General features: G+C 51.6%; 1 protein-coding gene and 1 long non-coding RNA gene across 2 annotated transcripts in view; one reads left to right on the top strand and one right to left on the bottom strand.

Moving 5' to 3' along the window:
* The window catches only part of HS3ST4 (heparan sulfate-glucosamine 3-sulfotransferase 4), a 150,036-nt gene that overhangs the window by 102,468 nt on the left and 20,756 nt on the right, over positions 1 to 26,812 (top strand). Inside the window, exon 2 of the mRNA XM_080387644.1 lies at positions 1 to 26,812. This exon is cut by the window's left edge and continues 8,546 nt beyond it; it is cut by the window's right edge and continues 20,756 nt beyond it. The gene's annotated coding sequence lies outside the window, so the exon portion shown is untranslated.
* Positions 23,747 to 26,812, bottom strand: part of LOC308063956 — a 183,981-nt gene continuing 180,915 nt past the window's right edge. The window contains exon 6 of the long non-coding RNA XR_013928137.1: positions 23,747 to 23,868. This is a non-coding gene — a long non-coding RNA (uncharacterized lncRNA). The remainder of the gene's footprint in view (positions 23,869 to 26,812) is intronic.

Below are 26,812 nucleotides of genomic sequence, written 5' to 3'. Positions count from 1 at the left end.
ACTGATCCAGATAACACGAGAGATGTCTGTGTAATGAAGGCAAACGACACATCTGGCAATTTTCCACCCAACTGACAGAGAGAAACAGTTATAAATATACTCCATTAATAGTGTAAGCATCCTTCAAAGCTTGTCTTGAGGGTCTGCGGGGCCAGCGTGCAGCAAGTGGGCTGGTGCTCTGGCTGGGTGCCTGAGCTGCAGGTACAACAGAGCTCCAGGCTTGCAGCCCCTCATTAGCAGAGGTGAAATGAAGTACAGCAGTGGTGGCGGGAGACACTTCACAGAAGACGAGGGGTTACAAAGCTGTAAGCACACTGGGCAGTACTGCCAAAGCAGCCTGCATTGCCCTGTCAGGTGCTGGTCAAGCCGTGCTCTCCCTGGCTGCCGTGGTCATCACCAATCCAGCCTCTGGCAGGGCAGCCGGTGTGCCTGTGTCCCTCCCCAGGGAATAACAACCTTCCCCCTCCCCAGGAACTAGCATCCACCCCCCTCCCCAGGGACCCTTTGCAGCACCAAGCCTTGCCGAGCAGCTGGACTCAGCTCAACCCTAGTTTAATGAGGGAAAGCTAATAGATGGTTTTTGCCTTTATCTTAAAAAGCTACTTGCAGAATAAGTTGCAGTTAATGAAAGGAGTGAAGAATACACAGGTCACTGAGGGTGACTGCACTCCCCTCTTGAAGGATTTCATCTGAGCACAACAAGCATCTGAGAGCAAGTCCTCTGACAAATTCAGCTTTTTTCAAGGAATCTTTCCATTCACATGACAATTTCCTGGACATCAGCCCCTTTGAGTAATATTTTTAAGGTTTTCCACTGCATTTGTGACCTGCAGCTTTTAGTTTCACTGGCCAGAGTCCAGCCATGCTTTCTTCCTTACGGGAATCTCCTGCTCATGGACACGATGCTCACAGCTTTGGCTCTGGTGGAGACAGGCTGCTCACAGCAGGATCCACACTATGCGTGCGGACCCGACAAGCAGGGGCTCTGCCATGAGCGGACATTCTCACCCACTCCCATCCTGCTGTGCCTCAGCCCCAGTGCGAGCCCAGGACGCCAAGGGCTCAGTTCCCCCAGGCTCTTCGCAGCAGGAGCAGGGCATGCTCAGCCCCTGCTGTCTGCAGCAGAGAGGGGTCTGAGACCAGTGGGGTCTGGGGCCCTGGGCAGGGCCAGGCATGCAGGCCAGGGATATAACCCTGGCCAAAGACCCAGCATGGCGGTGAGAGCCAGCGTACGACCATGCGACCAAGCAGCCATTGCCTTCTGTACGCAGGACACACTGCCATCATTTCCCTCCTCACTGACAAACGGAAGGGAGGGTGGTCCATGACCACGCAGCACATCCCAGTCACACTATGGGAGATGGTGGAAGAATTCCCACCTCTGCCGTGAGGACTGACTACTGCAGCTCCTGGGTCCTGCGCAGGGCCGTTGCCCTGCTCTCGCTGTGTCCGGGGCAGCAGTGCCCGCATCCCAGCATCCCGCATGGCCGGGCAGGTCTGGCACTAGATGGCACCCCGATACGTCCTTCTCTGAGGAGAAGCAGAGTACCCAGCTTCCAGTGCAGAGCAGGGAGGGAAAGCGGGGCTCAGCATCTTCCCCGCGCTCAGCCCCGATGCCGGGGCTGAAGCAGAGCACAGCCCAGGGCAGCCCCTTCCCCCACCGCCAAAGGGGCACTGCTCCCCCCAGCCCGGCCGTGCCCTGCCCCGGCAGCGGAGCGGGGCTGCAGGGACCTTCCCAGCCGGACCGGGCAGCGACAGGCGCTGCGGGGCGGCAGATGCAGATGCGGAGGCTCAGAAAGCACGGGAGGCTGCGCTGCCTCCAGCTCCCCCTGCTCAGCAGGCTGGGAGCCGGGGGGTAAAACCCAGGACAGGGCTCGGACTGCAGCCTGACTCCCTGCCGGAGGGATGGATGATGTGCCTGTATGGGAAATCTCTCCCCAGGTCCAGCAGTGTGGTACAGGAGGGAGAAGTTCTCTATTTCCTCAGTGTTCCTAATTTACCTGGGAAGAAGTGTCTCATCACAGTTAATTCTAGCTCATTTAATCTAGTTTCTCATCACTGTGACCGTCTGCTCCACACTGTCCCATGGCTTCAAAAGCAGTTGCAGGCAATGGGTACTGCCAGAGTAAGGCAACCACAGGGCCTGCCAGATGAAGATGAGCCACTCTCAGCAGATGATCTCCTTGAAGAAGGTTGAGAAACATAGTGTTTTGCACAAGCACCGATGATTTTGGCTGCCCTTCGTGGGCTGACCTGTTTGTCTAGCAAATGTTCAGAAATTTGCTTTGTGTTAAAAGCTCACTGCATCTCCTAAGCCAGCTGTGGCAATTTCTTAATCCTAAACACTGGCACTACAGCAGCCTCCGCCTAGCATGACACCAATCTGCAAAGACAGTTCATTAGTGACTATGCAAAGAGGCTCTTTACCCGGCTGCAGTTTGGCCACTCTCCAGTTCACACAATCTGTCAGAGTTCACAGAAGAGGAGGTCCTGCTGAGAGGGACTTTGCAGTTTCTGGAGAGCTACAGCTCCTGAGCTGCAGAGCTTACACAGCAGCAAGCACTTGGCTCATCCATTTGATCTCTATGGTGTAAGACACAAAAATAGTTTAGCTAACATTTTCTTCTACCAAGATTATAATAATAAAATCATGTCTGGTGTTTTCCTTCCAGGTACAACAACGTATGTAGCAAAACAGATTTGTTAGATTTACAATATGAGAATTACTTTCAGAAAGGAAAAAAAAAACCAACCTCAAGCCCACGTTCCCAGAAACATACATTAGAAGTACTCTAACAACTGTGAGTTTTGTCCCCATTCTATTACGAAAAATGTCCTTTCATACAGCTCAGAGAGGGGATGGCATATGCCACTGGCTTGTCCATCTGTCTTGCTCTGTTTGCAGCAGCAGAGCTCTCAAAGCAGAAAGTCAGCCGTTGGTCCTGCCAAAAACTGCAGCATCCACTTTATTATTTTAAACACAGAAAACAAGAGCTACACAGCAATATGAGTGGGAGCCATGACCATAACACGCGTGGGTCAGCATTCCCGAGGTGCTAGGTACAAACCAGCGCACAGTGCCGGGGAAGAAGAGACGGACTCAGTGTTGACTCAAACCCCGCAGCACAGGAGACTTTTCCTCCCGTGCCATGGAGCGAAGAAGCTGAACTGCATCTTCCTGGGGCACGTTATACATGGGGGTGCAGCCTGCCCATTAAAGCCCGTGCCTTGCAAGAACACGGGTGTTTTTAGGACATTCCTGTGTACCTATACACTTTGTGCGCTGCACAGCCAGTTTGGGAACTGCAGCTTTCCATCACCCCCTGTGCAAACTTGCACCATCGGCCTCAATCAGGTGGACTTCCCACTTTCAGGTGGGAAAGGTTTTTGCATTTCGAATATACAAGCCAAAAACCAGGCCAAATAATAGACTCCTATCCCTGTGTTCATGCTGGCCTAGTGATCTCTGCAGGAGGACAGGGTTTCTGGAGATTTAAATGTGTGTGCTCATGCAGAGGATATCTTAGGAGCTGTGCACTGCCTGCTACCATTCCTCCTCTACCCAACTGCGTCTTTCTTTTCTGAGCTCCTTCAATTCCTGGCCTGATTGCAGCTATCAAATCAGTTCCACTGAAGTCTTTCCCCCCTTGCTTTTGAAGCAGTCTCTTCCACCCATCCTTCCCAGCTGGGCCCATGTGACAGCAAATGTTCCTGCTCAGGGCTTTACAGTTTTGTGCTCTGGAGAGGACCCACAGCCCGGTCAGCAATTCTGGTAGTGCTTTCAGGTGATATTTGCAGTTCCCTTTGAATTCCCTCAGCAAGCACTGGATGGTCTGAGTCCAGACCTGCCTGCAATGGTGGTGTCAGCTCATGTTGCAGCAGAGGAGGAGCTGCAGAGCTGGAAGGCAGCAGGGAGCAGCAGCGCCATGGGACACATGCTGCTGCGTTGGAGTGTGCTCCCACTATTAACAAAGACACACAATGTTGTCTTCTCTCTTACCTTAAGGGCTGCTTTATCTCTGCTGAATCACAGGGCAGCACCAAACACGTGATTTGGGGTTGGGCTTCATTTCAGATGTGAGTGTACTTTACCCCTGACAGGTACTTTAAAACAAGCAGGTTGTGGGTTTGCTTTTAAAACTTCCTGGAGAAGGACAGCTCTGCCACCCTGTGAGTATGCAGATGGCCCAGCCATGTGGCTACCACCCCAGTGAGATACAGAGTGGACGGAGGTGGTGTGTGCAGCCAGGGGAGCCTGCCCGTGCTGGTTTCTGGGCCATTTACACCACAGGTTTCTTATGGGTTACAAGTAAAATGCTGTTGGCAGTTTTCAGCATCACTAGGCATGCACTGCTGCTGGAGCCTTCCACCCAGTGCCACTGAGGAGTCCTGCTCTCTCCCTGGGCACAGCTGCTCGGATTTAGCCCTCAGAGCACCTACAGCTTCCCTGGTATTCACCTTCTCATTATGTGTTTAATAAGTTTGTGTAACTTTTTGTTCAGCAGCAAGGAAATGTTTTCCAGGGGAAGCTAATTCCAACACATCCTCCTTGTGTAGGTTTGATGTTACGGAACAGTGAGTCTTTTGAATTAATTAGCATAAAGCACTTCACTTACTCAGCTAATCTGCATATTTTGCTCTGAGGATGAGGGAAACCTCCAGGTGCTGGCAGGATGCTCACTAGGTCACAGCTCCAGCTCTGAGGCAGGTGGGCACAGCCAGGCATGGCAGAGTGCTGTGGGCTTGCCAGTGGCCTGGGGGTGCTGCCTGACCCTGTTCTCCAGCTAAATCATGGTAAGTGGGACCTGCACAAGGCAGCACTACCTCCTGCCAGAATTTTAATTCCTTCCTTCCCCATCCTGTGCCCAAACCAGGTACTGCCCCAGCAAGTGGACCATGCCAGTCCGTTCGCCCTCCAACCCCAGGCCCCGTGGGGGAGGACAAGCAGGGCTGCCCCGCAGCTCCCTCCTAGGCTGTGCTCACGGAAAGACACACACATGCTTCTGGGATCCGGCATTTTTTCATCTTGGCACAAAATTCTTCCAGAGATGATTATTTGAAAGATGAGTCACCATATACAATAGCAAAGACACATCCTTGACTTACTGGCAGAGAAGAGAGATGTGACCAGCATTAAGTCTCCATGCAATGTCTCCATCACACAGTGTCTGGTGTTTATTCTAAACAGCTCTCAGTCTTCAGTAGAATTGGTTTTTCACATCAGAAATCCAGCTACTTTTCCATAAGAAATGTTTCTTAATGAAAGGAAATACAGACTGTGCATGGATGCAAAAATCATTACGTGTAGCTTTGCACTCTATACAGCTGCTGTCTTTTAAAGCCTGTTTCTATGAACACACATGCACACATGGAGATGCACATTAGCATCTCTGTATTGAGGTTGTGCTCTGAAGTGGGGCATAAATTCCAGCTACCTTTAGGGAGCAAGAGGGATACTTCTTGTATTTCTTGAATTTTCTGTCTCATTCGCCTATTTCTCCTCATACGTTTTTACAGAAGGATTTAAACATGGGCCCTGTGCCTCCTCTGAGGGGACTGTCACCTGTGGCCATGGCTGTGCTGTGCTGGGGCTTGGCAGGATGGGTTGGTGTGAGCAAGGGCAGCCTGAGTGGAGCAGCCTCCCTGGCTGGAGTGGGAAATGGAACAGGGACAGCAGAGCAGTGGGGTGGAGGGGAGGGAGTGAGGCATGCATGCTGCCCGGAGCGGCGCTCAGAGCTGGCCAGGAGCAGGTGTCTGACCGTGTCCTGACTGTTCTGGAGGCTCCCAGAGAGGGGGGACATCACCGGAGCAGCCAGAGTTGCCCAGGGGAGAGCCAGCCTGTCTGTCCCTCGGCGCTTCCTTAATACCCCATGTTCACCCTGCACCTTGTCCAGAGGGACGGGCTGGCCGAGGGGCTCTGCCCTCAGACCTGTGAGCCTGGGCTGCAAACCCAGAGCCAAGGCCCCGCTTCTGCCAAGCGCCTGCTGCCAGCGACCCTGAGGCTGCCAAGTGAAGCAGCCCCCGCCTGGATGCTGCCCGAGGCAGAAGCCCCTTCCTCTTTGCTGGGAGTGGGCTGGGGCAAGGACAGGCACCCCCCGGGAGCAGAGGTCTGGTTTCTGTGCTGCTCCTGTGCCATGAGGGGGTGTGGGTGTGTGTGCTGCCTCGTAGCCTATTCCAATTCAACACTGTGTTCTGACCTTGATGATGTTGGTTTAACTAGGATATGAAATGCAAATATAGCCTAAGCTCAACAATTCTGGCACCCAGCAGAGAGACTGAAGGGTGGAACACTTCCCAGAAGGGTCAGCAAGAGCAGGAAAAATTATATAGAGCAAATAAACAGAATAAAAGGCTTCTCTATTATCCTGGTGCAAAGGGCTGCAGCTCCAGGGGACTGCAGGAGATTGTGCTGCTCTGAGGCTTATCCTCAGGGACAAGCTGTTGATCAGGAAACAGAGAAAAGGCTAAGGGCAAGGAGAGAAGTTGTTTTAAAATAACTACAGGCCAGTAGGGAGTCACCCTTGTTCTGCTCCTTGGCTGATTCTGCATCATCCATTACCCCACCCCACAGCCAGGGCAGTCACCTCAGTGATTTCCCTGGGATCTGGGGCCAGACCTTAGGAGAGGGTTTAATGTGCTATCAAGCTGGGGATGAGGAATTGTTTCCTGACCCCTAGCCGAGCAGATACCCTGCAGGGGAGAACAGCCTCCATCAAACCAACCCCCTCCCACTTTGGAGGAGCTGCTCTCACCAGCCTTGCAGGAAGCTGAATATGCACAAGCTACTGCTGCAAGCTTTGGATGCCACAAGACATTTGAAAACTTTGAATTTAACAGGTATAAATGCCTATTTTCAAATCAAGGTGGAATTTGCACATTGTCAGTAATTTTTAGCAAAACCATCCAGAATGCTTACCCTTGCTCTGCATCTTCCAAGCAAAGCAGCTTGCTCACTGGCCAGGAGTGTCAGGGCTCTGTTTGTTTCCGTTTTGCAGGGATGGAGGGACCTTGTGCTGCCGGCTCCAAGACAGATCAGACACTGGACCACGCAAGCTGGCTTCACCCGTGGGCTGGCAGGGAGTCCAGAGGCGGCGCATGTGAAGAGCAATGTCAGCCAGAGTGACATTGTCTCCCTTATTACGCTGTTAAGGAGCTGATATCCTTGTCTGCATGGAAAACAACTTGTAGATCAGATTCAGCTCAGGCTCAGACAAGCTTCTCACCTCAGGGGAATGCACGGATTTCTCCAAGGGCTGCTGCACCCAAATCACTACAAGAGGATCTCACTGCCTGCTTTGCTGCAGGGCACGCTCATGTGTGCAAAGCTGGAAGGCATTGTAAGAACCTCTGTCAACCCTTGGAGCAATCCAGAGCGTGCACAGTTACGATGCTGGGATGGATCCTGCACAGGGGTGACAGCCCGGTATGTGTATGTGCAAGGAGGAGCTGGCACACCTGCCTTTGGTCAGAGCTGGAGGTTACCCCAGCCGTAGCACCCTCAGCATCCCACTGGTGCATACCTTGGAAAGGCCCATGAGCGGCAGGTCAAGGGACGCAGACCTGCAGCATCCTCACGCCCACCCAAGGCTGTGACTCCTTGTAGAGGAAGCACAGAAGGAGGTACATTTGTGTTCAGACAAGACCGAGCTGATATGAGATCCCTGGTGGGGTATGCTGAGGGGTACCGTGGGTGGGGGAGCAGACCTGGAGGCCAGGGAGGATGCTGGGCAGAGACAGAGGCACGGGCTGGTGCTCCGAGATGCCACCGGGCAGCTCTGCGATGCACCAGCCAGGGGGAGCCCAGCAGCAGCCAGGTGTTTGAGCTGAGAGGAGCACCCTCATTCAGGCATCTGCAGTGCCATCATGACTTTATTAAAAATTTAAAACATAAATTACAACATTCACCAGGGAAGAATCGCTTTCCTACCAATTACAGTTAATAGGGTAAAATTAATGTACCAATTAATATGGCTGCTTCTAAAACTCAGTCTAATATGTTAAATACTGTTCCTGCCTCTATAAATGCAGCAAAATAAAGTGATGATCAGGATGGGAGCTAATAAAGTTTTGCTTCTCTGTACTTAAACTATTTGGCATCACTGACTTAAGGCACAGGAAAAAGGAGATTATTTAACATTTTAAGGTTTGTAAGACCCATAAATCATTTCATACATGCCATATTTGTTGAAAAGGATAGAATACATTCAATTTTACAGTATATTAAACTTCATCTAATTTGAACGTAAGAACAGACCAGCAAAATAAATGACCAATTTCTAAAGCAGAAATTACCATTTGGCTGCTGCCATTATGAAGCTGCTGGTATTTTATCATGTTCTTAACATAATATTGCTTGTCTATTGATGCATAGTTATAGTGCTAGTCCAAATTGGAAGGCGGTGAAAGAGGACAGTGCAGAGTTTTTTTTAATAGGCATCATTTGTCAGATGTTATTTCAGAGGTCTTTGCACTGATGATAATATGCAGATTAAAGCACAAGTAAATAGGAAAAGAAAAAAAAGAGAGAGAGAGAAAGAAAGGCAGAAAGAGAATGAGAATTTCAGCACATTCTGGCTGCAGCAGACAGGCAGGTGGACCAGGCCCCAGTGGGTACAGATAACAGTAATTAATCTGGGTTGAAGGGTTTCTTCTGAAACCCCACGGTGTTTGACAAAAGGAAGCATCCTCCTCTGAATCTCAGTGCTGCTGGGGACAGCAGGGATGAAAGCAGGAGCGCCTGGTCCCAGTGCACAGCCAAGGGATGGAGCACCAGCCCCTGCCCAGCACCCATCCCTCCTCCCCACCCCAGACTCCCCCCTGCAGCAGCCACAAATCTGAGCACAAATAAAAATTTTGTTTAGTTTGCAAAACAGGAGGAAGGTATCTCCATCCTCCAGAGTTCATTGTTCTGCTAGACTTGGTATTATAGTGGCAATATATTACAGAGAAGAAAAATCAGCTGGCTGCATTGCCTCCAGAATGACAATGGAAAGCCACAAAACATTATGGAGATGCGCCTGGCCGAAGGAGATCTCTGCTGGGGCACTGCAGGGTGACCAGGAAAGGTGCTCGTGGGGAGGGAGTCCCACAGGGCACAGCATCCCATAGCAGACACCTGCGCAGAGGGGACAGCCGCATTCTGGGACAGGGGCTGGCGGCTGGGACTCAGCACCCTTAGTGCCTCCCGCTGCTCTCAGCCACCTCAAGCTCCTCAGGCAGCAGCTCCTCTGCCCAGACAGGGCACCATCACCGGGCAGGGTGTTACGCCGGGGACAGGGCAGTGCCCCGGAGCAGGGCAGCTCTGCAGGCACAGGGATCAGCTGTGCCCGCACACTGCGGCTGTGGGGGCAACCGGCACACCGCTGACCCCAGCAATGCCCTGTGGGCACGGCTGCAGAGCTGAAAAAACTTTCCCACCAAAAAACCCCAAACAAAAAAGGCAAGATACTTCATTTGTATTAAGGATAATTTTCCTGTCCCCCCCAAACCCTGAATTTCCTCTGGTGAAGGCTTTCTGCTCCTGGCAGGCTGCCAGGAGAGGGTGCATGGCAGGGGGGAAATGCACGCAGCAGCACCGCTGAGCTGCCACCGTGCAAAGTGTGCCAGTGCTCTGCACCGGTGCTTAAGAACACCTCAGAGCCTGGGTCTGCTTAAACCAAATGAATTGCTTGGATATTAGAGCCGAAATTGTGTTCCACGACTGCAAATCTGCGCAGGGATATATTGTGCTATAACATAGATTTCAATTACTCTCCAACCTTCAGCATGATGATGCAACATTACGCTCCACTGTCAGAGTTTGCCAGCATGCTCTTACTTTTATTTCTCCTGTTAAATATGGTCTTTGTTGCGCTTCATTGATCTCTGAGCATATTCTGCTGTTTACAACTTTGATAATCTTTGTGTAATCTTCAGGGGTAATTGAATTCCAACAAACATAGCTGAATTTTAAACACCACGCAGATTTAAGTACGTGAAAAGCCATGATATGAAAGTCAAACCTGGAGACAGGGAGAAAGCACTTGCTCTCAGCTCCCTTCCTGAAAACCGGGACCTGAGCCAGGCCCAGAGCCCAGGGGGGTGTCATGAGCAAGTTAGGAGACACAGCTGGGGGTGGGAGCAGACCTATCCCAGAGTTTAATCCCAGGTAGTAAATATCATATCATTTAACGATTTTTGACTATGCAAACCCCAAACGCTTCTGCATTTGCACGAAGTCCCAGAGAATTCCACTGGGTCTCACTCTCTGCTAGGACAGGATACAGTCAGCAGCTATCAATCTTTGTTTAAATACCCAGGGAATTGTCCTTGTACAGATAAATTATTGTTTTTATGGGCATATTTTGTGAATTAGGCAAGGGGGAAAATGTTACGGTTGGATTTTGATGTAGAAGTTTTTTTGCAGAGCCCTAGGGGCACATGCACAGTGCTTCCATAATCATTATAGTTATTTATTATTTGCCAGCATCAGGAACGTGCCCAGCCCAGTGCAGGCACAGTGTAACATGGCTGCTGGGCCAGCACCACACTCACAGTGCCAATAGACCACAGGCACTCACCACCCTCCCCCCCTTACTGCATCCCCTTCCACCCCCAGCCCCAGCAGCACACTTGCCCCTCCTTCCTCTCTCTGCTGACCACCGAGTCGCTGCAGTTAGTTATAGCCTCCCTTTTTTCTGGCTGGAGAAACAGATGTCTTGCTTGAGGACATCAGATTTTTGATGCATTTCCTACAAAATTTAATTTCCCAAACCATCCTTGCTCAGGATGTAGGGGGACTGCTCAACTATGCTATAAATTAGCTAGCAGAGGTTCTCCTGGAAGGGAGATAAGCTCAGCCAGACAAGAAGGAGCCTCCAGAAATCTCAGTGCTGGAAGGGAAGACTTGCCGGTCTCCCGCCACTTGTGCTGGAGCTCCGTGTCTCCGGTTTATTGCAGTGGCAGCACAGAGCAGCCTCCACACAGCAAAGATTTCCTGCCTAAGGGTCTGAGGTGCACAGAAGGGTCCCCACACAATCGAAAGAAAAGGGATTAAAGGGTTGTCTAGCTAGAGAAAAGGGATATTGAATCTAATCCGAGCTGATGTAATTTGGAAATCCAATTGCACTTGTCCATCAGCAAAGGCAGCAACTGGCAAGGGAAGCCAGGAGGTTGCGGGCGATCTGAGCCTGCAGCACCAGGGCAGGGGAGGTGGGGGGCTCAGTGCCATGGGACGCCAGGCCACGTGGGGCAGGAGGAGGTCCAGGGTGGTGCAAAGCCTCTGTACCCTACTATAGCCCACAGCCCTTCCCCAGAGGGGTTTCCCACAGTCTGACACTGATGCGGGAACCACATGCAGGACAAGCACTGCTGCAAGTCGAAGAGGAGAAGCAGGAGGGGGAGAGCAGCACAAGCCCTCCCCTTCTTTGCTGTCTGCACTGGGAGATGTAGAGAGGGAAACACAGACTGCCCCCACACCTCTGCACAGCTCATCCCCACCGGGTCTGCCAGGGCATGGCACTGACACCCTGTCCCCCAGAGAAAAGCACAGCTCTCCCTGCACCACCTTCCTTGGAGGTTTTCCAGGAGACACCAAACACTGATTACAATTGATTTAAATGTTTCTGTTAGGATGCTTAACTTGAGCTCAGATACCTCCTTATATTTCATTTGCCTGAGTCATTACATTGATATTTTACCAGAAGCCAGAGCTTTTTAAGGTCCTTGATAGACTCCAGTGACCCAACCCAGGCTCAAGTCTTCTGTCGCATGGCTCTGGCTCAGCCCTTCGTTGAAAGGTTCCTGCAAACCACTTGCAGCCATGTCCCACCCCATTTCCCCCAGGGCAGGAGGCTCAGAGGGCTCATCAGTATTTCAGATGCCAAAGGCAAGTTACTTTGCACTCAGGCTCTGGCAGCAGTGAAATAAAATCTGAATGCAAAGCTCACAAATTAGGCTGATCCCCATGTTGCAGGATGGGGTGCTGCCCTGCGCTTGGGGAGCAGGTTACAAGGCCCCTCACCGAGGAAGGTGTACCAGCCTGCGGGGAAACGCAAGGCAAACAAGCGGGAAGGACAAGCACGAAGGTGCATCAGGCCCATGGAGCAGCCCCTGTCCTGAAGAAAATGAGGGCAAAGAAACAAAAAGCCAGGCTCTCAGGCTCAGGTGTGTCTCCTGCAGGACCCCAAAAGAGCCCCAGGGCTGGCCCTGGCCTGATAGAGAGGTGGGGAGCGGGCTCCAGAGGCAGCATGGTTTGGACATCACTTCCCTGCAGCTCGGTGCTGAGCATCCCACCAGCAGGAGAGCTGGAACAGAGCCACACACAGCCATTATCCCCCCACACGTGCTTTATTTACTGAATTAAAGAGCAGAATTATAATGAGACTTGACGTTAAATTCTATAAAGTCAAGCTAATCAGTGACCAAACCTGTAATTGATTCTTTTGCTAGTTCAATACTTAATGCTACATGTTAAGCAATAGGATTTTACAATTTGCTAGCACTTCACTTACAGAGAATTAAGCAATAAAAATCCATTCTAAGCACAAACAGCAGGAAGGGAGCCACGTCCACTAATAAGTGAATGAGCCAATAAAATGGCTCAACACTTGCATCGATACCTTGTTTTTAAAAAATCTATCCCTATACGATATGCGAAGCATCTTTAACACATGCGAGCACAGTTTGAAACCCCCCAGGAGGTAACGCTGAGGCGGGGAATGCCATGGATGTGGTCGAGGAGACAACAGTTCACTGCCAGGTCCAGGGGGGCTGGAGAGCCACAGTAAAAGGGCAGCCCACTCCCCCCACAGCCGCAGGGAAACCCCTGGGGTGCTCAGCTCAGCTGGCCCCGTGGAGCTTGTCTGGGCATGGAACCTGAGACACGAGCCCTCCCGCGGGTGCAGATGTGCAGCAGCAGAAGGAGCAGGACCTGTATCCAGCCACCGGTTCCCTGCGCATGGAGCAGAGCTCCCGCCGGCCGCACAGCAGCCTCACCATCCACTCTTTGCAAAATGACAGCATTTTATAGACGTCTAAAAAGGCTTATTTCTCCTTCAGGAGGAACAGTTAATAGGGCTTTTCTCTGCTTGACGGGGTGCAGCAGCCAACGCAGGAGATCCTGTTGCAGAGGTGGTGTCCTCAGCCATGCCACCACAGCCCAGGTTTGCTCCCTGGGGGCACTGACCCCTTCAGCTCCAGCAGGCATTCATGGGAGGGGGTGCCAGGCAGGGACCCCCTTGCACACAGGAACCACGCTCTCCCCTCAGCTCCTGCCCTCCTCTCCTCACCCCACTGCTGCGCACCATCCTGCTCCAGGAACACAGAGCTGCCGTGGGGCAAGGTGTCCCCTGGCAGTGCCAGAGCCCCCGTGCCCTGCTCCCCCAGGGGGCTTGGTGGGTGCAGAACGCTCCTCAACAGATTTTACTTTCAAAACCATCTCCACTGAGCCCCATGCAGCGTGGCAGGAGAGACACGCTTCGGAAATACAATTATTATTGTAAGGGGAACGCCTGCGCTTCTGGTCCCCATGGGGGTTAGACATCCTGCTGCGATGATTCAGGGAATCTGTCGAGGTACATTTTATGAATTCCACTGAAGCTGTGGAATTGCTGCATTAGGCGAATACCTCAATGGTTGTCAAGTCAGCCATGTGCTGTCAGAGCTGCTTTACATTGCCCAGACCAGAGACAGCAGATGCTCATAAACAGCAGTCATTTTCTCCACTGCTTTCAGTGCTAACCCTGCACTGCCTGTGCATCTCACCCAAAGCCTACAGCAACACATCCTGCACACCCAGATCTATTTTCCTGGGCTCTCCTTGGGGGTACTTGTCAAATGGCTGCAGAGGTGCTGCAAAGGTGCCTCCTGAGCTGTGTTAGAAACACCCAGCACCTGGACACTGCCTGGCCAGCAGACCTTTCCCAACACAAAGCCAAGCCAGCCTGCACATCGCACACAAAGCTGCTCTTTGAGGACGAGAATGCTGAGCAAGGAGAGTCTGATTAAGACCAAATCTGGCCCAAGCCCTGGGCATGGGTGCACACCTTCCCAAAACAGCCCTGAGCCAGGCATGCTGTGCTGTAGGACTGAAGTGTTGAAACACAGCAAGGAAACAGATCTGTAGCCCTAGAAAAAGCTTCTGAATTAAAACTTTAAGTAGTAGTAAATCTCAGTTTTAATAATGCAGATTAGCACTGCTGAACGATACAGCAGAGCAAATCAAATTTCGCTGAGCTGGAGGAGAAAGTAGAGAAATAAAACCCTACCACAAGGCAACAGCAGTGGGCGGTGGGGGGGATGCTGTGCAGGAGCCCCGAGGCAGGCGAGCAGGGTACAGGGCAGTGGCACGGCAGCCGGGAGAGTCCCAAGGAGATGGTGTCGCTGTCAGAGAGACTGCAGGTGGCACAGCTGGGTCCTGGGGATTATATTTTCAAAATATACCTGGCTAATGAATTTGTGTATGACAGCTTCAAGCGTTAGACAATTTGTACAATACAAGAATGTGTCTGAACACTTGTCACTAAAGACTTGGAGTGCTGTGACCACGCACCGGGCATGCCCCACATCTACTACAGACACATCCATCACATTCTGGAGGCATGGTATATAAATAGCTGACATACCCAAGCGATGCACTGCTGCCACCAGAGCCAGTGCGGTGAGGACATCTGGTCCCAATGCCCCACATGCATCCCTTCACCCTCCACATCCCTGGTCTGGCTGCGCTCAAGTGGCTGGTGGGTGACTGGGGAGGCAGAAAATGACAACTTTGCTTAAAAGACCTCTGCTGTTCCCTGGGGAAGCAGAGGAAGCAACTGGAAATACAGGTGTCCACACCAACAGGAGGAAGGCAACAGCAATCTGTGCAGAGTCAGGTGCTCTTGGAAGCAGACAAAAGTTACAAGATAGCAGAACATACTCTGCCAGGGGTAAGGAAAAGAGAATTACAGATTTTTGGTGACAAAACTAAAATCCAACAACAGCAGACCCTATTTCTAGGATGACAGCAAAAGATACCAATTTGTATGTGCCTTTTCTACATACATTCAGCAGGTACTTTTGTTCTGTGCTCAGAAGCATTGTGCCCATTTGTCACACGCGTAAGTGCTCTCAGCCAGTGACTAGCTGGGGATATCACAGTAACAGTGACTTCAACAATTCTCACAGTGTCCCACACCTGCAAAATTAATGTCCATGAAATCTGGGAAGAGGCAGAAGGAAAGAATGTCCAGCCAATTGGTTGTTTCTATTCTAATGTTTCTACTGGGGGGAATTGCAGTGCTCTGGAAAACTATAAAGGGACAAATGAGGAGCCTGATATTTAGAAAAGCTGAAGAGAAGGGCTACCCACAGGGGAGTTAGAGACTACAGCCTCAAGGAAAAACAACAGGACAGCTCACGGGGACCCATAAGGATTTAACAAGCAGGGATACGTCCAGCTGGCACAGAGCAATGGAAAACAGACCGTGTCAAACAATCCCACCTCCTCCTTCAATGAAATTACAAACTGGGCTGATTAAGGCAATTACACTGATGTAAGGGGCTTCTGTGAAGTGTTTGGCACCCTATCACATGCCATTCCAAGTGAAATACGTGCTCCACAACAAAGCCTGTGCAAAATGGATTAAGCAGCAACTAAAGCATCTGTCAATGAGGAATCCCCATCAAGGAGCTGCCTCTCAGGGATGAGTGCGGGTCGGACACCATTCAGCCATGACACCGACAGACGCAGTGGGCCGCGTGCCACGCAGGACCTGGGCACCGGGAGCCGGCAAGGGGCCAGCTGCTGCAGGAGGAGCTGCCTCCTGTGCAGCACTGACCTTGCAAAGCACTCGAGATGCACTGACAAGCAACGCGCCAGAAGGTCCCAGCGTGAGGTGGTGGCCAAATGGGCTGATGTGCAAACAGAGGTGCCAATTAGGAGCAGGGAGGAGGACTTCTTCATGCAGCTTCAGGGGGACGGGGCAGGAATATTGCATCTGTTCCCCTCCCATGCCACGATGAGGTGTGAAAGCTGTAGAGAGGAAGGAGCCACAAAATGCAGTTGAAAGCCTGAAGATGATGCCTGCTATTGAAAAGCAAAGCCTGGACCAGATTTGCAAGGAGAAGCAAATGGCAGCAGCAGCCCTGGAAGTCAGCTCACAATCTCAGATCCATTCTGGTGGACATTTGGAAATTCAGTACTGCTTCAGCGCCATCCTTTTCTGCCCAGGCTGGGAGCAAGAGCAGCACTCCCTGGGTGCTCACATCAGGAGAGGCAGGCATCCCACATGGGCCAGCCAGGACACAGAGAGCTGTGAGCCCCCCTAGAGTGTTTCTCCAGACGGGATCCTTGGAGCAGTGACAGGTCCAGCCCTGCTGTTCCCAGAGCTCAGGACACACACCCAGGTGTTTGGGGCTGAGCCTCTGCCCCAAATGCATTCAGCACTCCTTTGGTGGCATTTCCCCTACAACACTGAACACATTATCAGTGAGGTGTCTACTGCAGCCCAGAGCCTTCAACCATGAAATTATATGGCTCTACCTTGACCTCAGATTCTCTGCAGTTAATGTCTCCTATAGAATATACCTGCAGCTTGGGGGCATTTCTCTGACGCAGCCAACAAGTGCCCTCTCAAAACGTGGATCTCTGCTAATCCACTGGGATGCCTTCCCACCTTTTCAGAGCAGCCTCAAGCACGAAGACCAGAAGCTGGCTTGCTACAGCAATGTTCCAAAGGTCCTCTCCTGCACCTAACACCGGGATCTGTTTGAATGCCTTTATGTTTGAAGAACATGACGTGGCTGACACCTTCCTGCAGAGAACCAGTTCCCCTCACCCCTGTCACCTGCTGGGATAACCCCCACAAGCCCACCCAGGCACTGATGCTCTGCCACAGCCTATGCCTGCCCTGGAGGAACGCTGTGCTGTCTGTGAGAACAGGACAGGATTTGCAGAAAAAGGACGAGAAGCTTCAGCTTACACAGGGCTGCCAGTGGAGTCCTGCTTCCTTTACAGATCTCTGGGACTTGTACCACAAGCCACAGGTGATGTTGCAGACGTCACACTCACCACACACTCAGTCCCAGATGCTCCAGTAAAGGCTGACCCCAAAGCTCAGCTGCCTTCACTCTCAGTTCACACCAGCATCCCTCTGGCTCCATACGTGGCTCTTCCTCTTGGCACTGCAGACACCCATCCAAACACAGGCTGAGCATCTTGCAAGAAGCCACTTTCTTTTACACACCTTCTTCCAGAGGATTTAAGAGAGATTCATGTCTTTTAAATCTAACAAAAATCTCTAACTGGGTGTGTTGCAGAGCAAGATGAAGTGAGGACCTGGAACTCTGAGTGGGGTCCCCCGAGGACCCACGGACCAGGCTCAGGAGAGCTGTCAGAGCGCTCTAAGGGCACATACAGCTGGGCAACACACTACTTCATGCCAGGACCCTCTCCACTGGCACCTCTGTGCCAGCAAACTGACATTCCTCACACCCCGGGGGGAGTGAGGAGAGCCAAGAAAAGCCCCCCCGCCCAGGTGGGGTGAGCACAGTGCCCCAGCTGCAGATGCCCAGTGTGTGCAAGGAGAGGGCGGTTGCACACCCACATCAGCAGAGCTCTTGGCACGCTGCAGCCTCACAGGGAGTTGGGAAACAGCACAGGCTGGCCCCTGCCCAGGGCTCCTGGGAAGCAGCAGCTTTTGCCCGTTGCCTTTATCTGGCTGCCAGCAGAAAGACCCTGCTGCCCACAGCACCCCCGGCTGTGGATTGGCACAGGGCAGGCAGCCGAGGCGGGGGCCAGCTCCTCTCTGGAATGCACATTTCCACCCTGATCCGATCACACTAGAGCCACGCACAGCCCCAGAGCTGCAGGATAGCTTCAAAAGCTGCCCTGGCCTCCTGGGGAAGGGAAAAACCCCCTTGCTTTTCCCACCACCCTTAAAACTGCTCTAACAATTGAGAAACATCTGATCTTCCAGGAGACTGATAGAGAGAGGATGCTGGTGTCATTATCAAGTTAATTAGAAAAACCCAAACGGAGCTTTAAACATTTTTATAATACATTTGGGCCTTTTTGGCAGGATTATTGCATCTTTTGGGTTTCCATTTCCCATTAAAGCGTTCTCAGTAGTGCTTATATAAAAGCCATGTGATCTTGGCTTCTTGCTGGGTTTTTTTTTCTCTTTTTTTAAGGACATCTTTTTGGGGGTAAATTTATTAAATATTGTAATCAGTTAAATTCTAGCAGCTTAAACATTTTCTTTAATAGCCTTGTTAAATGTGGATTAGATTTAAAATCCCTGCCTCTGAACTCTGGAGCAGCAGTAGTTATATGCAATGTTAAAAAAAATTAAAAGCTTTACAAAGTGGTAATTACTCCTCTGCTGCAGGAGGAAAGAGACTGACTTTCTAAGTTATTTTAAAGCAAGTTTTCCAGCCTCGCCCTTCTTGAGCAATACTACACAAGCACAATTTATTCCTCCTGAAGAGCGAGGGAAACGTAACTTGCAGGGTGTGCACTGTTTAAAGCACTATGAACTTTGGCTTTGTTTTGCAACACCAGCAGCAGGCAGAGGCCCTTGCAGGACACTGCTCCTGCTGCCCCCCCCCCCCCCAGTGAGCAGGAGCCCTTCACCCCACCCCACCCCACCAACAGCCTGGCAGGAGTCCATGCACCCTTGCCTGGCAAGCAAATCCCCACACCACTAGCCACCACAGTGTGCAGGAAGCTGCCCACCAGCAGCACCAGCTGGGCAGGGCACGCTCCCCTTTTAGAACTGAGCCTGGCAGCCACCCTTGCAGCCCATCAGCCATCAGCCCTGATGGGCAGCAGCTGCAGCCCCCACATGGGGCAGCCCCCAACTCCTTCAGCGCTGCACCTGTGCTCTGCCCATTGCCTGCTCCCCATCTGCCTTCAAAAAGCCAAGCAGAAACTAGAGATGCAGGGCTGGGCACTTGGATCACACGGTTAACAACACTTTTAAGACTTTTGCTGTAACTAAATGATGCCCACCCTGATCATCATCCCAACTGCTTTGCCATGCTTGCAGGGAGCACTGCATAGACACCTGACAGTGCTACTTGAACCCCAGGAAAACCTTCAGGTGTGTCATGGTTTAACCCCAGCTGGCAACTAAGTGCCATGCAGTTGCTCACTCACTATTATCTACTAAGAAGAAAATTAACTCTATCCCAGATGAAACCAGGACAAGGTGCTATTAAGAACAGCTTAAGCAGAAGGTAAATCCCCTTTCCCAGTTCCCCCTTCCTTTACCCCAGCAGCAACTCCATGTTGCCCCCAGGCCGAGACAGACTGCATGTGTGGGCATGCAGGAGCTCCCTGACCCCATCCAGGAGCTGCCCCGGCTCTCTCCCTGCCAGCCTCACACAGTGCCATCCCATATGGCTCCCCTCCTTCATGCCAAAATCCCCTCTGACACCCCAGGCAGCTGCCCTGCAAGCCTGGAGGGAATTTGCTAGACACAAGGCAGGCCTGAAGGATTAAAGCACAAAGCCTAGCACCAGAGGTGAGCTCTCTGTGCCCACTGGTACCACCGATGGCTTGCACTGCTGTGGACAAGTTGCTCCATGCCACTGCTTCCCCATGCTGAATGCACTGGCAATGCTCACCCCACTGATGCTGCCAGCCTGGTTAACTGGTGCTGGCCACAGCCAGAAGGCAGTCCTGCCCTGCCTGCCCTGCCCTGCCTGCCCTGCCTGCCCCAAGGCTTCCCAGGGAAGGCTACAGACCGGCTGTGGCAGAAAGCAGCACCCATTTCTCTGTCACTAGGGTTAGTAGCAGTGGTGTCAAGGCTCTGCAGTCGGTCCTGTTTGTTAACAAACATGTTAATGAGCTGGAAAGGGCAGGGCGGGTGAGCAGTGATTTACAAAACGTGCAAGGACACCAATTTAGGCAAGCAGGAGCAGAGCAGCACCTCATGGCCATGGAGATGGGGCGTGCACGGGCACCGCGAATGCAAAGCCACGGCCAGGGAAGGGAGGCCTGACCACCACCCACACCCCTGCGAAGGTCTGGGGAAACTGCCACAGCTCCTGAGGGTGGGCCAGGGTCGATGGCAGCACACCAGCGTGGGCAGGCAGGCTGAGCCCCACGCAGAGGGGTGCAAGGTGCTGAGCCCCACGCAGAGGGGTGCAAGGTGCTGAGCCCCACGCAGAGGGGTGCGAGGTACAGTGTCGCATTCGAGACTGCAAAGCCTTTCTGGCCAGAAGACAGGATTGCTAAAGGCCTCTGCAGTCAGTCTGGACATCGGATGGAGGGTCCTGAGGGCTCCAGGGGTGCCCCAGAGTAAAGCTGCCAGGCTGTAGGTAGCACCCTGATCACTGGGGCTGTGAAATCACCACCCGTGTGTGTTGGAGAAGGTGCCTCCCCCCCACCCTCAAGGGCAGAGCCCACCTCCACCCGCAGGCTGCAGAGGAGCCCACTCGCTGCTGCAGCCTTGCCAGGGCAGTACTGAAACTCCTCTGTTAGCCTTGTTGGAAGTACGAGTTTTGCTCAACATTTCTGAGGAACAGAAGGTACCTTTGGGAACCTTAACTGGGTTTTAATGAAGCTTTTTGCCATTGAATGTAAGTCAATTTTCTTGGAGTGATTACCCTATCTCTAGAGGGTATTGTAGGAATAGATGAAAACTAGAGAGGGACAAGAATAATATCAAGGACCGGAAAAATTCTCAAATAAAGAGAGACAGAAAAACAAGGTAGAAACAGAATGAATAAATAATAAATGGTCTTGAAGAGACAGTCTGGGAGCTCCTCTCATCCCAGTCTCATAACAAAGGAACAGAAAACATGATGTTGAATTAAAAGGTGGAATAAAGAGGAAATACTCTCCTCATGTGAGCAGTAACTAGTGCGTGAACCTCAGCACCGCGCGACACCAGGCATATTCCCCAGGGACTGGGGTGCTCTGCTCTGCCCAACAAATGCAAAGTGCTTCAACCCCAGGGCTGCAGAGGGAGAGCCTGGGAACCTCATCTGGCTTTTGTCCAGGCTGCAAACTGGCTCACTTATGAGTCCCTCCCTGCAGGAGAGGCATCTTCAGCCAGCTGGAGAGAAACTTGGACTTGGGTTTTTAGGGCTGAGGTATCTGCAGCCAGACACCAGGGAAGGATACCCTGCTGCTGCCCTGACATGCAGATGCTGCGCTCCCACCCCTGGGTGCCAGTTTCCATCCTCTGGATCTGCAGGTGGCACCCACAGGGACTGTCACCAAGCCACAAGTAAAACACAGGAATACATAGAACTGAAACGTGCTAACACAGAAAGAGGTCCGTGAGCACATTTTCCATGTCTCACAGTCAGTCCTGTGAAGCTGGCTACTGGGGGCTGGACTTCAGGGAACAAGAAACTCTCTTCAGTTCTGCACTAGAGAATGAAGACTTTGTCCTTTTAAAATTCATAAACCAACACAGCCTGTAAGTTAAAAAATAAGGATCCCCTATTTACATATATCACTGCAACAACCACAGTGCTTGTTATGAATTATTTAGCATAATGCACTTTCACATCAGCCCTGCTTGCTCGGTGGCCTCCTCTCAATTAGGCATTTATGGCAGAGGGGTCAGTAATAACAGGTCACTTAAAATGTAAATAAAAGTGACACTGGGAGATATGCTGGAGCATTTATTTATACAGTTATATTACTGTAAAAATGTGTTTATGAAGAACAGTTCATAGCATGTTTAGTTGTCATGCAAAAAATGCGTTTAGCAAAACACACATTAAGCATAATTTACCCAGGGCAGAAGCACTGGATTCAGCAGTTGAGAGCACGGCGGTGTGGAGCCCTGCTGCCGGCTGCCCCCAGCCCCGGGCACAGGGATCTGCTGGCCCTGGCAATGTCCCCAGCCTCCACCTCCCTCCCTCGCAGCGGGGCGAGGGTTGCAGCAGCGTGGAGGGTGCGGGGCTGCACCGGAGGAGCTGCTCATGCTGCCTGGTGGGAGGCGTGTGGCTCAGCATCGCACCTGGGCTTGGGACGGTGCGGTCCCTAGCGAGCTCCGAGTACAAGGATCCACGCCTGCGTAAGAAAGCAGCCAGGAGAAGTTCTTTAAATGACACATTTTGTGGCAAAGCAGCAAATTTGATGACATTGAAACTTCTCACAGATTGAGTGCGGGTTTGCCAATTTATCTGGCTTTAAAAGGACAGTATTTTAAGCAGAAGTTTGGGTGCTTTTCCATCTGACGCCATTTAATGTTCTTAAAAAGCACAGATTCAGTAAGGAAATCACATTCTTCATTTTGGACCAAATTAAGTATTTCAACCACATAGAAAGGTTAGCCTTTGTTTTGTGTTTTACAGTGCTTTTTGCTTTCCTGAAGTTTTTGAAAAGTTGTTTAATGTCAAGCCAACGTTTCTGGGTTTTCTGAGCCACAAGGAAACAGAAAAATCAGTTTTTTACACCATTCCCCTGGAAGCTTTCCCAGCTGGCAGCTTTTCCTCCCTTTTCTGTACAGCACCCTCCATGCCTGGCCGATCAATCTCTGCTCACACAACTCCCCAGCGCTGTGCCTGCTGCGGCTCGGCTCCGGCTGCGGCTCTGGCTCCAGTTCCAGGGCCACTGCCCAACTCCAGCAGGCAGGGCTGGGCTCCCAGGGGACCGTGAGGACCCTGCCACCACGTCCTCCAGCTGAGCAGGGATCCCACCTGCCTTAGTCTGCAATAGTCCACAAATTCATTTGCCATGAGTGGGATTAACAGGCATTGAAAATCAAATTGCTACCCAACAAAGCTACTCACTGGCAGGTGACAACCGCCCAGGACTGTCCACAGTGCCAAAGGAAGGGGTGGGGAGGGGGATGAGGTTCTCCGCAGCCCAGCAGGCCCCCGTACCACTGTGCCCCTGGTCCCTTTGTCCCTGGGAAGATGTGGCCAGTCCAGCCTCACTTCCCGCTTAGCCTTTGCAAAAGAAAGGCTCTGAATTAAAAATCCACGGGGAGGGACAGCGTCAGCATCTGCTGCTGAGACGCCTCTTCCTCCAGAAAGCCAGGGGGTCCCAAGGCCCCAGCAGCAGGGCTGGCTGCTGCTTTCCCACCCAGTCCAGTGTGATGGGCATCCAGCCTCTCCCCAGCTCCCAACAGCCACGGGATGGGACCAGGGTCCCACACGCCCGGCAGCCGGTGCCTTCCCCAGGCTCAGGTGCGGTTTTTCTCATGAACTGTTATTAGCCCTGTATAGGAGGTGATAATAACAAACCATTAATGGGAATCTGTTTGAGTGCCACTGTGTGGCAAGATCGTAAATTAATGGCCATTTCATTCATTGTCATTTTATCCATAACAAGATGCTGATTTTCCCCCTGGGATAATGAAATTGGTCTGTAAGAACCATAAATCCTCACCGTGGTGCAAGGCTGGAGCAAGGTGTTGGATTAACGGGCTAATGACAGAGATGTGAAAGCTCATGAATCGTGTGGCTGCAGGGAAGGGTGGGCAGCTGTGCTGGGGGAGCCCACGCCAACACCTGTGCCAAAGTGTTGCTTAGGCTAACGGTGAGTTATTTCAGGTATCAGATCAGAAAGATCCAAATATCCTCTCCTGGCATGCCCTCAGCAGCTTGCATTTTCTGCCGGTGGAAAATCATTTTTTAAAGGCAAACATGTCAGGCCAAAGCAGCCCAGGATCTTCACTGACCTTCATCCCCATCAGGGGTGTCCCAGACAGATGCTGCCTGGCCTGCCCGTGTGTGAGTAGTTCAGGGTCAGCCAGGACGGAGCATTGATGACTTCTGCTCCTTTCACCTGGAGCATAAAACAAAACCATATGCTGGAAATTTATAGAGGCTATCAAGCTGCAATGTTTCTTTTGCTACATCTTCTCTGCTGTTCCCAGGACCATCAGCCAAGGACCTTCAATCTGTGGATGAATATGACTTCAAAACATCAACCACCTGGGAATAAAAATTAAAAAGTAAAAGTTTCTCATAGTTAAGTCTTTAAATGGGAAAAAGAGTCGGAGCTCTTAGGATAATGAAAGAAGCTTAGGAAAGAAGCACAGTTCTCTCCATACCTGTCCCTGGCACGAGCTGCTGTCATGGCACAAGCTCACCCTGAGTGCGATCTGGGCGGTGCGAAAGGTGGCAGGTAGGCACTCGCAGAGCGCTCGCTGCCCCGGTCACACTGGTGTGACACCACCTTCTTGCACCCCTTGGCTGCTTTAACCACCTGCCTGCTGTCTGCTGGAGCGCTCGCTCCTTCCTCATTTCTATCTCCTGCTCTTGCTCTCCTCTTCACAAAGTGATCACACCAGGCTGAGTCAGCCTCACCCAACACAAGGCAGGAAACCGCCGGGGCTGGCCAGGCAGAAAGCTGGCACCTGCCCAGGACTGCCCGGAGGCAGCAAAGGGGTCCTGTGGCACAGGAGGGCAATGGGGAGGAGACCCCTGGGACCCTCCACTGCTCCCAGGGAGCCCTCTGCAAACCTGCACCTCCAGCAGCTGAGCATTGAGAAGGGCGGACACCTTTTTTTTTTTTTTCTTGCATAATTCAGCAGAGATATCATTTTAAATATTGCTATTTTTCTCACTCAGAAATGAGAAATATTAACTGGCCAAACTTTGCTGTGGTTGTCACCATCCTTTTAGCAGTGTGATTGCCAGTGGGGGATTTATAGTCCTCCCCGCACCTGGGTTATTTGAGTTTTGCTTTGCTGCAGGGCCAGGGCAACAATAAATTTCCTTCTCCTCTGGAACATGCTCTAACCTCTCATTTTCTAATAAAGCGTTAAACCTTGGAGCAACCCGCACTGGCCTCGATGCTTGAGAGGAGAGGAGTTTCAGCCGAAGAGCTGCTTGCTGCAGGCTGGAGGGCACTGTTATGGGCCAGTGTGGCTCTTCCCACAGCAGCTCTGATGAATTCTGGCTTCCCTTTCCAAGGAGAGACCCCTCCCCATGCAGAGGCCACATCCTGCTCGTCTCAGAAGCACTGCACCCCAGCTGGGCTGCCAGCGGTGCTGGGGTGGCAATTTAGGGAAAAGCAGGCCAGGCCTGGTGGCAGTGCTCCGGTCAGCCTGCCCTGCTCAGTGAGGGGCTGGGGGTGATCAGCTCATCTGGCAGGGACAGTAAAAACAGTCCAAGTAAAACTGGGGATGGTGCTGAGCAGGAGGCATTGCATGATGCTGTTCAGAAACAGGCCATCCGCAAGCTGGAGGAAAGCTTGAAGGCATCATGGAGGAAATGCAGGAGAAGCACCCAGACCTGCGCAGTGAGATCTGGCCAGGATGGAGTGACAAGTGGGCAGCAGCTCAGGGAGCTCCCACACCCCACGGCAGCGCATCCCCCGTGTAGCCCCTGCCTGCTCCAGCCCACGCTCCTGCAGCACACAGCAGGCTGGAACCCGGCCAGGCGGAGGCAGAGGGACCCAGAGCCCACCAGCAGCACAGCACCCATCATCGACGCAGGATTATTATGGTAAAAAGGGTCCTGGCCACCAGTCTGCCACCAGCCGTGCCATCCACAGTCCCTCCCTGCTCCATGCAGTGCCTTAGGAGAGGCTGATGGGGCATGAAGGATGGATGGGTGGATGGATGGTGCATCTGCTGCTGGTCTCATTACAGTAACAGAGGCAGCCACGGCATCAGGCTTTTACTGGCTGAGCTGTTTGGTGAATTACGGCAAGGTTCTGCATTGTGGTAATACGATTTTTTCAATATATTCTGTTTAGATTGGCAGGTTGGTCTCACTCTTTCTCTACTGACTGATAAAGCACTAGACAGGGGATTAGTCCTCTTGGAAGCTAAAGAAAGAGGTAATTTGGGTTGTTTATAGCCTGCAGGGGTAGAATCAAAATGTACAACACTGAGAGAGTCAAACTTTTACAGCATACGGCACAGCTATAACTCAGAGCAAGTATCAAACATTACAGTCCTGTGAAATGCATTCCCGTGACAAAAGGCTGGAAAGGCAGAAAGAATGAGAGGAATTAATCTGTTCTTGGGACAAATATTGTAATGAAGACAGGTAACGCCAAGAAAATTAACCCCTGCCTGGGCCGGTTTTAGCATTGGACTGTTTAGCCCAGAAGTCTCACCTCTGCACTTTGGGTAGTGTTGGAAATGACCCAGACACCAGAGATGCTGCTGGTTAGGCATAGGGGCAGTCCCAATCTGACCTTGGCTTTTCTGCATTGAAAGAATAACAGCTTTTCCTCAACTGGGTTTTGCTGAATTTTCATAGCTATTAAATCTAATTGCTGAGATAGAGTTATAAAATTATAATTTTAACCATGCAATTTAGATGGAGTAACCGGTCGTCTATTTCTGTGATTATCCCTGATTATTAAATGAACAGCTGCCTCCAAATATGTTTGCAACAAACTAATTCAATGAGTGCATGTGCCTGAATATTCATGCCCCTGATTTGCAGCACAGACTTTTAAGACTTTTTGACTGTGGCTTTAAAAGTTAATTTATCCTGGCAATTTAAATAAATACACTTCCATCAGCTTTGGTTAGCACTCCAGACTTTAACACCAAGTTTGGCAGCAAGCAAAGGTGTCCCGGCCCCTGCTTTGATGTCCACTCGCAGCAGAGCACTTTCAATGGAGGCAGGGATCAGTGTTTGTGTCGATTCCATTCTTCCCCTGTGTCTTGTTTGCAGGTTTGACAACCCTTCTCCACGTCGCACTAACAAAATGTGACACCCCACAGTCTGTTTGTTTTAGCTTTTCCACTAAATTTTGCAACCACACCAAGTAGCCGGCAAATAACCTGCCCCCTCCAAGTGCTGAAATATGGGTAAGGCTGCCAGCACGACAGCCACAGGGAGCTCCCCCAGCCTGCCCAGCCAGCATCAAACTGAGGAATGGCTCGCAGACAGCTCTGCAGTCATCGTTTCA

Source organism: Falco punctatus (assembly GCF_963210335.1).
Source record: "Falco punctatus genome assembly, chromosome: 4".
Lineage (NCBI taxonomy): Eukaryota > Metazoa > Chordata > Aves > Falconiformes > Falconidae > Falco > Falco punctatus.
Note: the sequence above shows the minus strand (reverse complement) of the source record. Positions and strands in the feature narration are given on the sequence as shown.